This window comes from Gossypium arboreum, chromosome 6 (assembly GCF_025698485.1).
Source record: "Gossypium arboreum isolate Shixiya-1 chromosome 6, ASM2569848v2, whole genome shotgun sequence".
NCBI classification, from domain to species: domain Eukaryota; kingdom Viridiplantae; phylum Streptophyta; class Magnoliopsida; order Malvales; family Malvaceae; genus Gossypium; species Gossypium arboreum.
The window spans coordinates 26,299,533-26,306,900 of NC_069075.1; positions in this window are offsets into that span (position 1 = coordinate 26,299,533).

Sequence of the window (7,368 nt, forward strand, 5' to 3'; positions counted from 1 at the left end):
AAGTTTTAAACATCAAAAAGCCATAATTTTTGTGAGATTTTTGAGCCTTTTGAGCATCTATTAATTCTTTCATGCTCACTTTTATTATTGCTTTGAGTGCGTCAGTATTGAACTGTTATTCTAGAACTTGCTTGATTATGCATGTCGAGACCACGCCATTTGATTTGATATGTCAAAATGATTAAGGCACTTAGGATTAACCCACTCATGCCATGAAAAGCCTACCTCCACGATTAACGTCTAGTAAATCCTCTTGAGCCTACAAGCCATTTCTTGTATTACCCTTGATATTAACCCTTAACCCATTATTGTTGAAATCCCCTAAATTAATCCCTATTTTTGTCGAGATCTGAGTTGAATAAATCACTTAGTTATGTCTTGTTCTTAATAGTTAGTCTATGTTATTTAACTTGTTATTTAACTTGTTCTTAAAAAAATGTATACATATTAGTAGTGATCTTCTGTTTGTAAGCTTCAGTATTTAAATTTCATAGTCAGAGAAGGAGTTATGTTGTACGTAAGTGATGATTAAATATTTTTTCTAGTTAAGTAATTTTTCAACTCAATCTCGATTCTAACCCTTTCTTTCAGCTTGTGACCACACCCCCTAACCAAGCCTCATTGCAACCCTCTAAAGACCTTTTGATTGATGTATCATCTTAAATTATAGTGGTGGAGATTTGATTTTCATGCAAGCCTATGGTAATGACTTTTCATTATTGACTATTGAGTGCTTCATTTATTGTCATTAAACACCTCGAGTGATTTGAGTGAATCTTTAGTGAGAATGTGAAACTCTGTGATATTCTAAATCAAAGGTAATTACTTAGATGAGGGGAGATACCAATGTTTGCATGATTACATACTCAACTTGGAATGTTTGAAACTTTTATGTTCTTTTAGTTGAATTCTCAATGTATGATTACCTATGGTTTATTTTGAGATATTATCGATAGAAATTATAAGTTGAGAAGAATTTATTTTGATTATGAGTTGAGAATTTTGCTTGAGGACAAGCAAATGCTTAAGTGTGGGGATATTTGATAAACCGTAATTTATACATATTTTTACCCCATGTTTAACGCATTTTATGGATGATTTCCCATTAGAATTGGTGAATTCGATGCTCCTAATGCTTTAATTTCATGTTCTATACTTAGGAGAGCATAAGAGAGTGAAAGAAACGAGAAACGGGTCAAACACAAAGAAAATGGGCCAAAGTACGAAATCAACACACCTGGACCTCCTCACACGGGCAGACCATACGGTCGTGTCAATTTGACAGGCTCGAGCATGGCCCAAAGTAATTGTACACGGGCGTGTCACACAGGCATGTCCCTGCCGAGCCCAAGTTGAGTCCAATTCAGAAAAGGCTAATTTTTGAGGGCTCTTAGGCATTCCAAAGCCTATAAATACACCCTAAAGGAGAAAGAAAAGGGGGACAGAGAATAGGGAGTAAGGAATTGCTCCAAGAAAGCCGATTGATCCATCTTAGAAGCCGAATTCACCATCAAGATTGAAGATCTCTCCTAAATTTCCCCTTCAGGAGTTTTGGGTTTTCTTTATGTTTTGTATTCTTTATTATTCTAAGATGTTTTCTTATTTCGTTATGAATTAAAACCCCTAAATACCTAAGGGGAATGAAACCTAAGATGAATCTTATTATTATTTTCTGAATTGTATGATAAATATTTAACTTGTTCTTAATTATTAGTTTGATATCCCAGGTTACTAATTCAAGATATGCTCTTATTCAGAGGAGGAATAGACCCTGTCTAAGAGTACATTTGTCATAATTAAGCGGAGTTGTTTGCGCGCCTAGACATAGGGTAACAAGATTTTTTCGAATTAGGGTGAAACCTAATAAGGGGATCCATAGATCGAGTTCATGCAACCCTAGGGTGTTAATTAGAGAAAGGTCTCAATTATTCAATCTAGGGATTAGACGTTATTAGTCTTGAATAGGAATAATAACATAACTTAGGGATCTCTACGGAACAAGTTAAGTGAATAAATCATCCAATTCGGAGCCAGAATAACGAGTACAGTTTAGGTGGATTTTTCCTTAGGTATTGCCCTAATTCAATCGATTTTCCCAAAAGCAATTCCTTAATTCTATTCTCTGTGAATTCTTAGTTTAGATAATTAGTTAGTTAAAAAAAATTCTTTGTTCTTAGGCTAGATAATAAAAAGACTGTCATTACTAGTACTTTTAGTTCCTTCGGGTTTGACAATCCGGTCTTACTAAAATTATACTACTGTTCAATAGGTACACTTGCCTACATCGTGATAATAGTTAGTTTTAAGAACAATTAATTATAAATATTTAAAACTTATAACGAAATCACACGATCAACTGCACAGCCTGGACACACGTGTGAAACCTGGAGCCCAAATTTTCAATTCTAAAACAAGTTAGAGAGTTACACGGACAAGGCACATGGTCGTGTATGACGTCACAAGGCGTATGAGAGGTCACACGGGAGTGGGAGAAGCGAAGGAGATTGCACACGCCGTGGGACACGGCCGTGTGAACCATACGGCCTGGACACACAGGTGTGTCCAAGGCCATGTGAAGGCTAGGCTTCCATTTTTAATTGACACAGGCTGAACAGAAGACCATATGAGCATGTGACACGGTCGTGTAGCCCAGCACAGGCCTAACATGACCGTGTCATCTCTTTAAAATTAAACCCTAATTTTTTTTTATTACTTTTGTCTTCTTCTTCAACTAATCCTCTCTTAAACCACCGCTCTTACTTCCGACGAACTCTTCGACCACTGTCCTTCCCACGCCCGTGCACCCTAGCCCCAAACTCCCTTATCTTTTCCCTCGTACGAGCCACCCTTTACCCTTCTCCTTTCTTTCCTTTCTTTCCCCATCTTTTCCCCAACCCCCACACCCACAAACCGCCCGCAACAGCCAAGTACCCCTCTCTCCTCTTTCATTTCTCTTCTTTCCCTCCCTTAAACCGCTAGCCACTCTTCCCTCTCCTCTTCTCTCCCTTGTCCGCCCCTCACCCTCTCGCACTCAACCTTTCCCCGCGCGCACCCCATACCGCCAACGGTCCTCCTCTTCACCCTTGCTCTATTTTATTATTATTATTATTATTAGTTCTTTCTCTATTATGATTCTGTTCTTTTTCTTAGTTTCACTGATTTTATTTATTTGTTCTTGTTGATTCAGATTCTTTACTGATGATTTTTTTGTGTTTATTCTTGAGTTCTGAACACTTTTACCATTTGATCTGATTTTATTTTATTTATTCACTTTTAGTTTATTCTTTCTTCAGTAGTATTGTACATGTAGTTAGTTTTAGTTGATTTTATTTTTCTTCTTGCTAGTCTTATTCATTCATGTTTCTTGTTGACCATTATTAGTATTTTTTATTATTACTGACTTCTATTTTGATGGTAACATTTTATTTAGTAGTATTCTTATGTTTCCAGTCTATTTCATTATTAGTCAAATTGATGAGCTTCACTCAGATTTTTTAGCATGCCTCTATAATGATTGTTCGTCCATTTTATTTTTTCTTAATTGCTTTCTTGCAGATTCATTATGACGAACACATGTGGCAAGTCCAAGACTACTCCGGTGGGACTTTCTCCTCGAGCGTTTTTGCCGAGGCCCATCATCCCTATCTTCAATTTTCGACGGGCCCCCAGGAGGATTTATATCAGCTCCATCGAATACGGCCCACTCAGTCTAGGCCGCTGCATTGATTGGGCTATTTTGGAGCAGGTCTGACTCGCTGATGACGTGTGCGCCATTATTGCCACAACTCCGTGGGACAAATTCTTTCCATTATCGAGCCCACCTACGTAGAGCTTACCTTTGAGTTTTGCACGACATTCTGGTACAGCAGGCCAGTTACCATCAGTTTTCAACTTGGTGGTTTAATGCGACATATGAGCGTCCCCGAGTTTGGTACTGCTATGGGACTCTACACTGAGGAGTTCATGAGCGCCAAAGACTTTCTTCAACTTCATCGGCATATCCATCATTCGCCATCATGTTGCTAGGCCGATCTTACAGCGAGCCAGACACCATATAATGTGAGTCACTCGAAGGCGACTTCTCTCTTTCCGGCATTACAGTACATTCACTCACTTTTAGCTCACACTTTAACAGGTCGGAGAGAGAGCATCAGAGTCGTTAGCACTCATGACACTTATTTTCTATGGAGCATGGCGCACAGGCATATATTTGACTTGCCATACTTCAGCACTCTATCCTTCTACCATCAGACTGACCGCCATAGGAAGGGCCCCATTTGTTTAGGCCCTTACGTGACTAGCCTCGACCGTCACTTTGGTCTCTTAGACACACCGAAGTAGTCCTCCACACTCACACTTGTCACCTAGATGTCCCCACAGGGCATCTCAATCATGATACACATGGGGATGATCGAGCGGCGTCGTGGAATGGACCCCCTTCAGTACCAATTGTTTCATTTTAACACTCAGAATGAACCCGAGGACTTCACTGATGATGTTCCTCCCTATCACAAGGACCTACCATAGCCTCCACTTTCAAGTCACCGACCTGTTCCTTCTGCTAGTAACTTCTGAGGAGTATCCACTGAGGAGTTCACTAGCTTCCATCAGTACTGTATTCAGCGATTCGACAGTATTGATGTAACATTGTAGCAGATTTGTCAGCATTTCATATTTCTCCTCCAGCGCCGACGACTTACAATGCTAATGCGTTTGATGATGAGGACCATTGAGTCCATTTGTTTTTATTTTCTTTTATTTTTATTTTTATTGTTAGTTTTTATTTTTATTTTTCTGTTTATTTGTATTTTCCTAGACTTTTAAGCTTTTATATTTTAAACTATATTTTATTTATTATGGTTGTTTCTAATTGGGTTCCAAACGCTTTAATCTTCTTTAGCATTGTGTTTATTTTCTTATCAGTTGCTCAGAATCATGCACTACATCTACATTTATCTACAATTTCGCTTTTCACTATTTTGGGGATTTCATCCATTATTCAGGGCAGTTTCAATTCTCTCCCTCTCTTATGATATTCTATCTCTACTATGATTATCTATGTTTGTACATTGAGGACAATGTACATCTTAAGTGTGGGCAAGTTATTTATATGATTATTAGAAAATCCCTGAATTATGTCTTGTGTTCAAGTAATTTTCTCAAATTACTATTAGAATGAATTCTTATCGATTTGTGATTTTCATTGATATGTTTTAGATTAAATTCATAGATATTTTTGCATTGATTGTTTAAATTTTAAGACATGAGAGAACCAAGCATGATAAGTCTATTTTCAGAATTAAAAATTTTTAGGTTGTTTCCCTAAATTGAGGTATTACCTTGAAGTTTGAAAATTGTAAGATTAATATCAAAAACCATAATTTTTGTAAGATTTTGAGCCTATAAAGCATACACTTTTCTTGCTCATTCTATTATTGGTTATGAGTGTGTCAATATTGATTTGTTATTCTAGAATTTACTTCGATTATACATGTCGAGACTACACTTTTGATTTGATATACTAAGATGATAAAGGCACTTAGGTTTTAACCCACTTATCCCATGAAAAGCCTACCTTCATAATTAATCATTAGTGAACCCCTTTGTGCCTAAAACACCATTATTGATTTACCCATTAACCTTAACCCATAACTCTTTTTTTTTTATTATTCATTGAGAATTTTTCTCATTTTATTAACCCCCTTTTTTTGTCGAAATTTGATTTGATTAGTTTCCTAGCTATGTTCTTTTGCTTTGTTTGATGAGTTATATATTATTGTTCTAAAAAAATGAAAAAAAATTATATACATATACATTTATAGTTATTGATTATTACGTAGTTCTATGTTGATTGAGCTTGAACAGTTATATTCATATTTTGAGAAGAAGTTTGTATTTTATTGAATAGTTTCGATTGATGTAATCCAACATTTGTTTATTTTTCTAGATTGGTAATTTATCAATTCGATCTTGATTCTAACCCTCTTTTTCAGCTTTATCCACACCTTTAATCCAAGCCCCATTAGAACTTGTTAATGACCTTTTGATTTGTGTATCATCTCATTTTATAGTGGTGGGGATTTGATTTTCATGCAAGCTTATGGTAATGAGTTTTCATGTTTGACGATTGAGTGCTTATTTTTGAACCTTAAACACTTTGAGTGATTTGAGTAAATCTTTAGTGAGGATATCAATTCTTGATGATTTTTGAATTAAAAATAATTACTTAGATAAAGGGAAATACCTATGTTTTCGTGCTTTAAAAATGTTCGACTTGGATTGCTTATGTCTTTTGTGCTCTTTTAGTTGAATTATCAATATGTGATTATTTGTGAATTATAATAAAACATTATCAATGAGAATTATGAGTTGGGAAAGATTAGTTTTAATTATGAGTTGAGGATTTTGCTTGAGGACAAGCAAACGCTTAAGTGTGAGGATATTTGATAAGCCATAAAAGTAACATGTTTCAATCCCATTCTTGATGCGTTTTTGGATGATTTATTATATAATTTAGTGAATTTGATGCTCCTAATCATTTAACTTCATGTTTCTACACTTAGGAGAGCATAAAGGAGCAAAAAGAGGGAAAAATAGGCGAAAATCAGACAAAACAAGCTATTTTCAGGAACCACACAACCTGAGCATTTCCACACGGGCTGAGCACACGCCCGTGTGCCAGCCCATGTTGATTTTAAATACTGTTTCCCTGACATGCAAAAAAAGCCAATTTTTAGGGTTTCTGAGCATTCCAAAGTTTATAAATACACACTAGTTGAAGACCTAAAGGAAGCACGAGGAGAAGAACGAAGATTCTACTCAAAAAATGCCAACGGATTCAACTCAGAAGCAGGATCTCCTTTAAGATTGAAAATCTCCATTCAATTTCTCTAGAAGTGTTTGAGTTTCTTTATGTCTTGTTGTTTTCCTAATTTTGAGATGTTTTCCTTTCAAATTATGAACTAAATTCCCTAGATACCTAGGGAAGATGAAACCTAATATGGATCTTATTATTTGATTTTCTGAATTACATGATAAATACTTGTTTCTTGTTCTCAATTATGTGTACTTATTTCTTGCTTTAATATTTTCAGGATATTAAATCAAGTGTGATGTGCTTATTTTAGTGGAGCAAAAGTCAAATCTAGCATAATTGGGTGGAGTTGCATGCAATCTTAGAAATAGGACGACATAAATCTACCGGATTAAAGTCAAATCTAATAGGGGAATCCATAGATCGAGTTATGCGACAATAAGGGTTTTAATTAGAAAGATATTTCAATTAATCAACCTAGAGTCAGTTGTTCTTATTCTCGAAAGAGATATTAACATAATTTAGGAATTTCTATGGATCAATACAAGTGAATA